The following is an 11268-nucleotide window of genomic DNA, read 5'->3' on the forward strand; positions in this document are numbered from 1 at the left end:
TTATTCTTCCTGCTTCAGCTGTGGGCATCTAATTCATCGAATCCCCAAAATGTGTAAAAACGTTTTAAATACTTTTTCCTTTCTCTTTTTAATGCAAGAGCATACAAAAGGCTTTGATGCAGCCTCTGACATGCAGAGGTGGCTTAAAGCAATGGTAGTTATTTATTTAAAAAAAAAAAAATAATAATAATAATAAACGGCCAGCGGGTGGGAGCAGAGTATAAGAGATCAGCCAGGGCTATGTTGCAACAAGCTCTTTTTGTTAGTGTTTTCACCAGGAATGTGAATATTAATAAAACTTAGCTATATTTTAATGCTAATTGCTGAAAAATGGAAACAAATACAAATCTATTTTTTTTTCCTGATGAAAGAAGAGACTCTAATCTAACTTTTGGTAAGATCCGTGTTTTTATAGCAACCAAACACAATATTCTGTGGGCCTTTCAAAATCAATCAAAATCCAGTAAAACAGCCGGGAGTGAAGGGGGTTGCTTCAGTGAAAATGGCTGAGCGCTAATCATTCACGTTAAGAGCTATTATGGGCAGTGCAGTAATTGAGTAGTTGGTACACTTGCCTTATGTTCTGAGTTCAAATCAGGTGGTGTCTGGTCGGTGCTGGATTTCACTTTCCTTTCTTTTCTTTGGTCCTTTCTCGGGTTTCCTGATGGCCTCACGACTCTGGCTGGAAGTGTTCGGTTTAGGGAAACGGTATGGGATTATTATTTTTTTTTTATAGGTTTTAGGTGAACTAATGAATGCACGCACGCACGCACGCACGCACATACACATATTCACCCACATACAAAAAAAACTAAAAATACAAAAAAAAATATATATATATATAAAAAAAAAGGAGAGCAATGATGATGACATGTCAAATCGGTAAAATTACCGAATGAACAATACTGAGCTCTCCAGAAAAAATAAATAAAAAATCCCTACTTTCAATGCATGCACGGGTTGAAGCTTGTTGGCATCTACTCCTACAGTTGAAAAAAAAACATCCAAGTTCATTGCAAATGTTAATTTTTGTTTTCATATACAGGTTGTATTCACACTGATATTAAGATCACAGACTAAGGAGGCCGTAATTTTGGACGACATGTACTTGACATGTCAAAAATCAATATTGATGAATTAAATGCACTAATGATGCTAATTTAGTTACTACACTAAACAAGAATAAGCATATGATATATACGTATATATATGGACATTCCCCTTTCAAATGAGCTTCAGAATAGTATTTATGCCCTAAGAAAGCCTTTCATGGCTGGAACTGCTTGTGAAATAGGCCAAATGTGTACAGCTCATCAAACAAGGCTGAGAGCAGGCTGCCCCATCTTGGCCTTTCCTGATGTAACAAGCTTCTGCTGGTCCTTGGCCAATGGCGAGATGATGTTAATGTCACTGCTGGGATCATCCAGCCACCTGGCTAACCTCTTGCAAGTGTGGCAGAACATGCAAGTATTCTATAAAGGTTTGCAGCCTTGACGGTGGGATGTCCCAGCTGCTCTGCTGCCAGCTGCGTCTCACTGTCTATCACACACTTTCAATTAAAATGGACCCTTATGTCAGGTAACATATTAAACATGTCATCTTAACAAGACTTGTGATTATGCTTTGTGCTGAGCTGAATACAGTATGTAGCACAGTGGTGTGGCGGTCCCTGGAGAAGTGGGTATACTCTTAATTGTACTTACCTTTTTTTTTTTTTGCTTCTAGAAAAACGACCTGTTTTAGAAAGGGGAAAGCACAATAATGAAATGATCATGAATGAATTTGTAGCAGTTTGTAATGTAAAATGTATTTATTGTGAGGTAAACGTGAATAATATGTTAACTACTATAAAATTAAACTACATCATATAAGTTAGTTAGGGCTATCTTACTTTAAATTATTTTGTACAGCATACAATAACTTGGTTAACGTTACCTAGACCTAAAAATAAGGTAAGAGGGGGAGGGGCTTCATAGATACTGAGATCATCCTGGCATTTATTACAGTCTCATTCATCTAACATTGCAGTCTGGCATAACAGTCTTTGCAAACCGGGTTAATTATACAATTACTGAAACAATTACGGGGGTTCCCTACATCAGTGGTTCTCAAATGTGGGTACGTGAAAACACATCATGCAAGAAACCATCTTGTTTTGTTTTTCCAGTTTCTACTTTTATTTAGAGTTAACCTGTACCATGATCCAAAGGGAAAACTTGTTATGTTGATAGTTATTGCACAATTATTTATTTACCATTAAGACAATGACTTGTCTTATTATTATTTTCACCGATAAATAGTGGGACTGTGGCCAAAGTTAAAACCAGTTCCCAAATTAAAATCAGGCACTAGATGGCACAGCATTGTTTTGTTTTGTTTTGTTTTGTTCATCCAAAATGCTTTGTGCTGGTTGGGTGTACTCAAGTGAAAAAATATTTTGCAGGGGGTACATCACTGAAAAAAGGTTGATAACCACTGCCCTACATGATCCTAATCTAGCTAGTTCAGGGCTAAATTGCTAACTTTAGGATAATGTTTCATTTCATAACGTTAGCCACTGATCTATATATTAGTGGATAGCCGATAGCAGAGCCCGGTGTAAGTACCAGATGTGATTGGGCTGCCAGATTGCATCGGGGTCGCCTAACAAACACATTATGCTACAGGATTGCCCGGAAATTATCCAGTTGACGTCAAACATTGGAAAGAAAATATTAAAGATGTAATTTAAACAACAAAATGTACGGACTGAAATTGTAAAAACGTAAATAAACCCAAGAATCTTAACGCAAAATATATTGAACAAATAATAAAATACATTGAATAAATGATCAAATACACAAATAAATTGCCTGATTTTTAGATTGTTAATTGTTCCTATTATCATTAAGACTGTTTTTGTGATGTATTGTGATTGTGAACAGTTAAAAAAGAAACCAAAACGAAGTGAATCGCGCATTTCGTTAGCGCTGCAGTAGTGACGTCACCGGCAAGCGTGAAGACGCTTCTATTTATTTTATTATTTCTTCAATCTTAAAGTATCCTTTTATATTCTTAGGTTTACTCATGGTTTACAATTTTAGTCCATTCATTTTGTTATTTCAATTACATCTTTAATAATTTCTTTCCAATGTTTTACCGTCATTTTTTTTCTTCATATAACTTTATTGAACAATTGTAAACGGACAATTTCCAGTCAATTCTGTAGCATGACGTCATCTGTAGGCGACCCCAATACAATCTAGCAGCCCGATCACATCTGATACCGACACCGGCTCTGGAAGAGCCGATCGCAAAAACTGCTCATCCAGGAGGATCCAGATGTGGGTAGAGGCAAAATTGAGGATTTTGAAGTGGGTAGATGCAAAACTGACTGAAAAAGAAGTGGGTATACGCCGTATGCCCTGGACTACACCACTGATATAGCACATATACGGATGTAGCAACAAATTTTATACAACATTTAACAAGGCTTTATGCTCCCTCCAGAATCAAGGTAACTAGAGCGCAGTAAGTCAGTGCAAGGGTGGGTGCATGCTGTTTACCGTTTGCAACTAGTATAAGCTCTGTTGTTCAATTCTAGGTGAATGAACCATTACAATGTCAGTGGATTTCAAAACCAAGTCTTTGTTTTCAGTTCCCAGCAATAATGTGTATAAGGATTGGTGAAATAGTTTGACATTTTTCAAGAAATGTCATTAAAAGCACTGTACACAGATGATACATACTTTGCAAACAACAGTAATTAGTTGGCTGCAACTGAATGTCCAAAGGGAGAAATGAGGAAAAATGCATCCAACATTGAGTTCAAACAACAACAACAAAACACACAAGGAGGAATTTTGTGATAAGTTACACAACCGAAAGCTGTGCAGACCCTCGCAGGGACAGGCACAGTTGCAAATCTTTTAGAATTACATGGTGTTCCATCAAGCAGACATCACTCGGGGCATGTACTCTGAAGTGAGCACAACAGATCTCGGCAAGCCTTTTGTTCACTGGCTAGATAAACACATGCATGCCTACTAGCACTCGCACACTTTTTCTTATTTTGTTTTCTTCATCGACTGTTTCATTTTATAAATTACTATCATCAATATACTATAAAACGCATTCAGACTAAACTTTTATAGTAAAAAGTGACAATTGCAAATTATCTTAGCAGATATTTTGTCAACTGTTTCTTGTACCAGCCTTATTCTAAAACTGAAGAAACAAAACCCTTCCAGGTCAATCTTCTGATAATAAAAAAAAATAAAAAATTATATATATATATATATATACTGTATATATATACACACACACACACACACACATACACACACAAAGCCTGACCTCTGACATGAAATAGAATTCCAAAGAACCTCGAAAGTCAAGAATTTTCCTACAACTTGGAGGTCACAATTTGTTGTGAATGTGATGCCAAGAACTAATCCATGCTAGTATTAAAATGCAATCCTTGGATTACTCATACTGTTTAGAAGGAGCTAAAAATGTTATGTCTTTACTCATATCTATGCTATTAAAATAGCACACTACACACCCTAAAGTCAGAGTTTACAATATTTTGCCTTCAAGCATGTGTAAACTTGAAATAAGGTTGGTGCTTGATCTCACAGTTTATTTATTTATTTATTTATTTATAGTTTAGGGTTAGTTGTCACAGTATTCATTAAATTTGATTATTTTTCTACCTCACTTTGCAGATTTGTAACAGTTCTTGGTAGAGATGTTCAATACTACTTTTTTTTTCAGACCGATACCAGGACGAGTACTCTCAACTCTTGAATAATCACTGATACCAAGTAGCACTAGTACTAGTTTTGATTAGTGTTGTTCCGATACCGATACTGGCATCGGCAGAAGCCCTGCATTAAAACAGTGGTATCGGTATCGGTGAGTACTAACAAGTAACATGCCGATACCATTCATTCTGACGCTAATATAGGACTTTGGATGCAGCATCTTGTGTCCTGTTCCTGCACGACATTCACTGATGTGTGACACGTTCACTGCATGCCGAGCTAAGATATCCTATTGGCCCTTGAATGCTCTGAACCAATGGTAGAACAGCTTTTTCAGGTTGAGAAAAAAAAATCTGGGTATCGGTATCGGGGGCCAAAACACAACAATAGTTTTGATACATACTATCTCCCCCCCCCCCAAAAAAACAATGCCAGATCATTTTAAAGACTTACAAATCCCAATAAAGTATTTTCCATAAAATTGCATGAAACTAATGGCAATTTTCTTTTCTTGTAATTTCTAGTTCCTGATTGTAAAACAGTCACAAGAGGGCAGCAGATACTGGTAATGGCCGCTGTAACGGGAAATAAGACTAGGCATCGGCCTGATACCAATACCTGGTATTCACCCATGCCTCGTTTTTGGGTACAGATGTTGCATGCCAAGGCAGTGGAACTCTCAAGCAAGTAAAACACAGAAGTAAAGTATAGAATTACAAACACTATTATGTAAACTCTATCTGTATACTTGAAAAATCTACTTTTTAAATAAAAAATCCACAGCATCATTGTTTATCAAATCTATGTTGGGCAAATAAAAAAGTGGCTTTAAAGATTGCCAAAAACAAATCATGTGGCAGTCATTATTATATTAAAAAAAAAAAAGTATTTTCAGTCCTTGGTTATGTTTTCTACCTTCCCCCAGGAGCGCAGAAGAATATGGATGGCACAGCACATGCCCTTAATCAAGCAGCTTCAAGAATATTCATTAATATTTGCTGCAGGTCAACAGTGATATCCTCTGAACCTAAGTGCTTGCTGCATGCATTTGTCACCTCACAGCAAAAGGAAAAGACAACGCACCATCCTCACAGAAAAAAGAAAACAACTCACGAGTCAAAAAATGCACTCTTATTTATCTTATTCAGTCGTCTTTAACCTGCATATCTTGCCATAACCTGCATATTAACGTTTAATTATAAAAATGTCCGACAATAATTTTCACCCACAGCCACATTGACCGTCAAATATTGTATGCTGTGGTCACACATGTGGAGTATTATTTAAAGTGCCTCATATTTGTGTATGCTTTAATATTCCTGGTGCATCCTGTTTCACATCAGTGGATGTTGACGCTAAAAAAGTGTGCTGAGGGAAAAATCCTATTAGAAAATTCAGCATAGCTTGCAATTGCATTACAACTAGTGGAACGTTACCTGTGTTGTGCCTGTTGTCCTATCGCCTACATTCATATTAAGTCTCTCACTGAAATTAATCCCAGGTACATATCAATTGACAAAAACTATTCATGAATTATAGAAGTGTACGGCCAGTCTGACTGTTGTTACTTTTGAGCCTGTACAGGTGTTTTTAATGATTTACAAATTGGCAAGAATATTGGAAACCGAAGGCAAACAAACCCCAACCTCTCATGGTGGAAGTTTTACAACACTTCTGTGTTCTCTCTGTCATCAATAAAAGTTTCTGATAAAAGATAAAATGTGTAGTTTTACCAATTCCATTCAGATGTATCCAAAATAATACAATGTAAATACTAGCTTTTATGTACACAAGCACCAATATACAGTTTTCCGTCTTACATCTTCCTACTTTACGACTCTAATAACAGTCCATCAACATTCTCTTCTTCGTCCCTGTGTTGAGCAGATGCTGTCAAACTCGCTCTTTCATCCTATTTGACATGAGCTCAGAAACTGGAATTTGCATTTCAAGAAGAAGAAAAATTCAAATGCTTAATGTGGAGATGTGTGGGGTTTCAGCCGACAGGATGGATTGACAGTTTGCTGATGGGTTGACTGTGGGATATCCAGATTTTCAAGGGTACGCCGTGATATCAAATCTAAAATAAAATGTTTACAGTGTATAGGACACTTTAGAAAAGGCAATCTTATAATCCATATGACCATCCAAGCAAGTATATTGCTGAATTTTTCTTACCCCATTTGTAAATAGTACTGGTGAGAAAACGTTGGAGGGGATGGAGGAGACTAAAGCCGCAATGTGATGTTTGTATGACTTTGGTCATACAAAGTATATTGAGTCATACAAGTAGCACTGTTTATCTTTTAAAACAATTTTGGTTAAAAAAAAGTTTTAGCTTTGCACTTTATCAATTCCTTAGAATTCCACAAGTATTTGATTCAAGGCAAAACATTTTCCACGTTAATTCCAAGAAGAAAACTGGTTACTTATGTTAACTGATAAAATAAAAGCAATACTTGTCTGGAGTTTTATGTGTTATTTTTTACATGTTTTCTTTTAACTCTTTTACTGCCAAAGACGTTAAATGACGTTCTGCAAAAACCTACGGAGGAGCGCCAAAGATGTTAAAAGACATCCACCCATTTTTATTTTTATTTTTTTAAACGGGTGGAGTAAAGCCTTGCCCAGCTGTGTTGAAAGTTTCAAGCAGGTCTAGTGAGCCTAATGACTATTTTTGGCCCCTAGGTGGCAGCAATGACTCTCTTTTGACAAGATTGGGTAGGCGTCAGTAGAAGACGTGAGGCGGAGCTAGAGGGGACAATGGCTGGGGAAGGTAAGAAAACATGGCGACCGATTAAGCAGCTCACGGTCGAGCAGTTTTTTTCAAAGACGAAAAGCATCGACCAACGCTAAAGAGCACATTGATGACGACGATGATCATCATCGATGATGATGATGGTGACTCCGAGGTTGACGCTGAAGTTGCAAGCGTTGACGCGGCGGCTATGACGACGTCATAAAGGTTCACCGGCTAGCGATGCTAACACCGGAAAACGCGGAGCACAACCGAGCACGCTCAGGCGGACGTTCAATCGGACGACGAAGAGTACCCCGAGTCCAATGCATATTCATCGGAGGAGTGGGTACAGTCTGCTACTTGCTATTCCCCGGAAAAAAAGGCCGTCAAGAAAGTGTAACGTCTGCACGCGAAAGGAGCCATCGCAAGTGAAACTAATCTGTTGTGCAAATCCTGCTGCGTCTCCTTGCACGCATGGGAGCGTTACAAAAAGAAAAACTGTATTTGAAACATCCACATAATTGTAAGTAGTACCACAGTTGCACACATTTGTAAATAGTTTGCGAAATTGTTTTGTCAAATTGTTACACTGTTGAATGGAAATAAACGTATTTTGCAACCAAAAAACTCTTTTTCATTGTTGGTGATAGTGTTTTACAGAAGTAAAGCACTATTTAGGTGTTTATGGCATCATTCATGGACAAAAAGAAGTGTACAATTCACTAGAGTGCATGAAATAACATCGTTGCACAAAAAGCTCTTTTTCTCCGCTTTTTGTTTCAAAACAGAGCATTTCGGTGAAACGAACCATTTTTTTTATTGTTGATTACTGAAGAACGGAATAATGCACAACCACCAGTTGCATCTATCAAAGAATCAAACAATTTGGTGAATGAATAGCCTTCACGGTCACAAAGACCACACAACATAGCACCGCAAATCTTATCCACGCAATAGCCATGTCGACCGAGAACCCCTAATTAGGTTAGGCGTCTTGGAAAACTTCACTGACCGCAGGTATTTTCAGATTCTATATATCTGCTCCCACCTTTGAATCAGACTTTCGCTCACCCTCCCTGTTGGGTTTGTCGGTTGAGATGACCTTTTTACAATGCGTAAGATGCATCCAAGTGCTCCCTGCTTCAATCTCTATGGCCGTCGGCGTGGTCAGCAGCACTTGATGAGGGCCTTCCCACTTTGGAGAATTCCAGTGCTTCTTTTTGAGGCTTCGGATCAGTACCCAGTCTCCTGGAGCTACTAGTTCTTCCTGTTGGAGAGAAGCACAATCGCCTTCTGGTAATTTCAATTCATTTCTTTTCTCTAATGTTTTTCGCATGTAATCGGCCAAACCGGCTTCGTTGCCACTGTTAATGATAATAAATAATAATAATAATAAAAAATTTTGAGAATAAAATAAAGCCATATGTTGTATACATTCTGTGTATCCGTCCTACCATTCCCCCTGTTGACACATGGGTCACACCATGTGTCAATATAGCGGCCCACTTATAAAGATTTTTATTTAATAAAACAAAAACAAAAAACTTGCAAGTTAAATATTTTTTGTGTATTAAGCTGGTCAGCAAATTCATATTTCGTTATCCACAAATTTAAATGTTTTGTTTTAGAAGGACATTGGTTTTCTACAAACTTGCAGTCCTTACATGTTAACTGTTGTTTCGGGTCTTTCTTGTTGGCTATTTTGCTATTTGTTTTCTCCATGTTGGAGTCAGCGATTCTCTTAAGGAGATTAAACTGACTTTAAATCCCCGAACAAACAATAATGAGGTAGCGAACCTCCACTCACACCGAGGTAGCGAACCTCCACTCACACCCCCTCTTTATTTACGCGCGTAGGACACCGTCGCCCTCTTTTATAGACTCTCTCTGTCTCTTTACGCAACATTGACTAGTATTCTTACGGTTTTGATTCCTCTGTCTTTTCCCCTCCCTCAGTTTTATAGACTCCTCTGTCTTTTCCCCTCCCTCAGTTTTATAGACTCCTCTGTCTTTTCCCCTCCCCTCTGTTTTCTAGACTCCTCTGTCTTTTCCCTTCCCCTCAGTTCTTTTTTCTTTTTTTTCTCTGGTTTAAATACGTACAGGACACCGTCGCCCTTAACTTTAAACGGACACTTATTTACCAAAAATCCGCCAATGAAAATATAAGTGTCCTACCAGTGTTGCCTTCTCTCTTCCTGGATTGCTTCAACTTTCAGTCCCCAGAAACAGGGCCGAGGTCCAGTCCCCTAAAAAGGGACAGCTGCCGTGGCCACGGTCTTTCTTGGTCGTCGGCTCTGCCTCTGGGCACCTCCGGTATGTTGCAATCCGGCTACGAAGGACCAATTTAATGTCAGGTTCAGATGTAGACATTTATCAAATAAAGAGAGAAGAAGCATCTGGTTCCAAATTTATTACTCATGAGGACTCATGAGGAAGAGAAAACTGCAGCCTTAGTTTGATCGGTACAGAGTCTCTCTTGGTTCATCACTCAAATAGTCCCCTTATATGTACTAATCGGGGCATCTGATTACATGACAGAAAGAGAAAAACAACTCCTATCTCACTTCACACTCTCTAATGCGGCATGCAAGTCCAGGGACCCTGGCGTTGACGTGCGTCACGTCTTCTTATCAGTTGTCCCCACTCGGCAGCTGAGTCGTCCACTTGCAACTTCACCAAATACAATAACACTCCTTTAAAATACATAGCAATCATAAACAGAAATTACTACACTATTACGTTGACTTGTGTTTCCCAAGAGGCAATTTACTTCAACACGGCAAATGTATAATAATCCTCCAAAATAATTCTTACAGGTAGAAACAAACTTCTGATGAAAGATGAGAGTTCAATCTTTCATTTGGTAGTATGTGTGTTTCCATAGTCCAAACACAACATTTTCTGTGGACCTTGAAAGATCAGTCAAAATGCTTAAATCGGCTGGCACTGGCGACATCCCGTTTCTGAAAACGTCTGGCAGTCAAAGAGTTAAAAAGGTATTGGGGGGAGGGGGGTGGATTAAAATCTTGTTGTTGTTTTTTATTGAATCCGAAAATTTTAGGGAAAATCACCAAGCTCTAAGTACAGCTCTTGCTGAGATAATGATTTGTGTTACAGAAATGGAAAGACAATCACAGAAGAATATTTCTTGAGGATTTCCTTGGAAAGTGGTGTGTTTGTTTTACAAATGCTTCCACAAAGCATGACAAATGGTGAGAGGAATCTCTGCTTTCCTCTTTGCACTTCTTCCTCTTAAATGTATACAATAGATGGAGTTTTTTTCTTTTACTGCCTTTGCTGGTTATATACGTGCACCCAGCAGATGTGCTGTTGTTGATTCAGTTCCAAAAGAATCAACATGACCATTATAGGAACTTTAAGATCAGAAATTCCCCTCCCATGATAAGTATTTTTTATTCAGTTGATTGATTGTCAATTGTCAATTGTCAAGCCAGGAATTTTGTAAAGCTCCTATTACTAGTTGAGTATTTGCTAATACAAGGATACAATGTGAACATGTTCCAAAATAAAGAGGTGAGGTGTACTGCTAGTTTAAAGTCATTCCTCTTGTCCAAAATGAACTCCCTACTGTTTATAGTAGATAGTAGATAGTGGAGATAAAGTAGTAATTACTCCTATATATTATTCTATTTTTAATACAATAAAATGGCAGGGCAGTAATGATATACATACAGAGAGAGGAAAAGTCAAACGGCCAGGAACATCATTGATCTATGTAAACAGAGTAACAAAGAACCGTCAAAATGACTGCTCTTGGAGATC

At 38.0% G+C, this 11268-nt stretch overlaps 1 long non-coding RNA gene across 1 annotated transcript; it reads right to left on the reverse strand.

Moving 5' to 3' along the window:
* Positions 1-8208: 8208 nt before the first annotated feature.
* On the reverse strand, positions 8209-10294 carry LOC144052570 (uncharacterized). The gene is made up of 2 exons (XR_013294248.1): positions 9661-10294; positions 8209-8752 (listed from the first exon to the last, which is right to left on the reverse strand). It is a non-coding gene; the product is annotated as an uncharacterized LOC144052570 (long non-coding RNA).
* Positions 10295-11268: the final 974 nt, after the last annotated feature.

This window comes from Vanacampus margaritifer, chromosome 5 (genome assembly GCF_051991255.1).
Source record: "Vanacampus margaritifer isolate UIUO_Vmar chromosome 5, RoL_Vmar_1.0, whole genome shotgun sequence".
NCBI lineage: Eukaryota > Metazoa > Chordata > Actinopteri > Syngnathiformes > Syngnathidae > Vanacampus > Vanacampus margaritifer.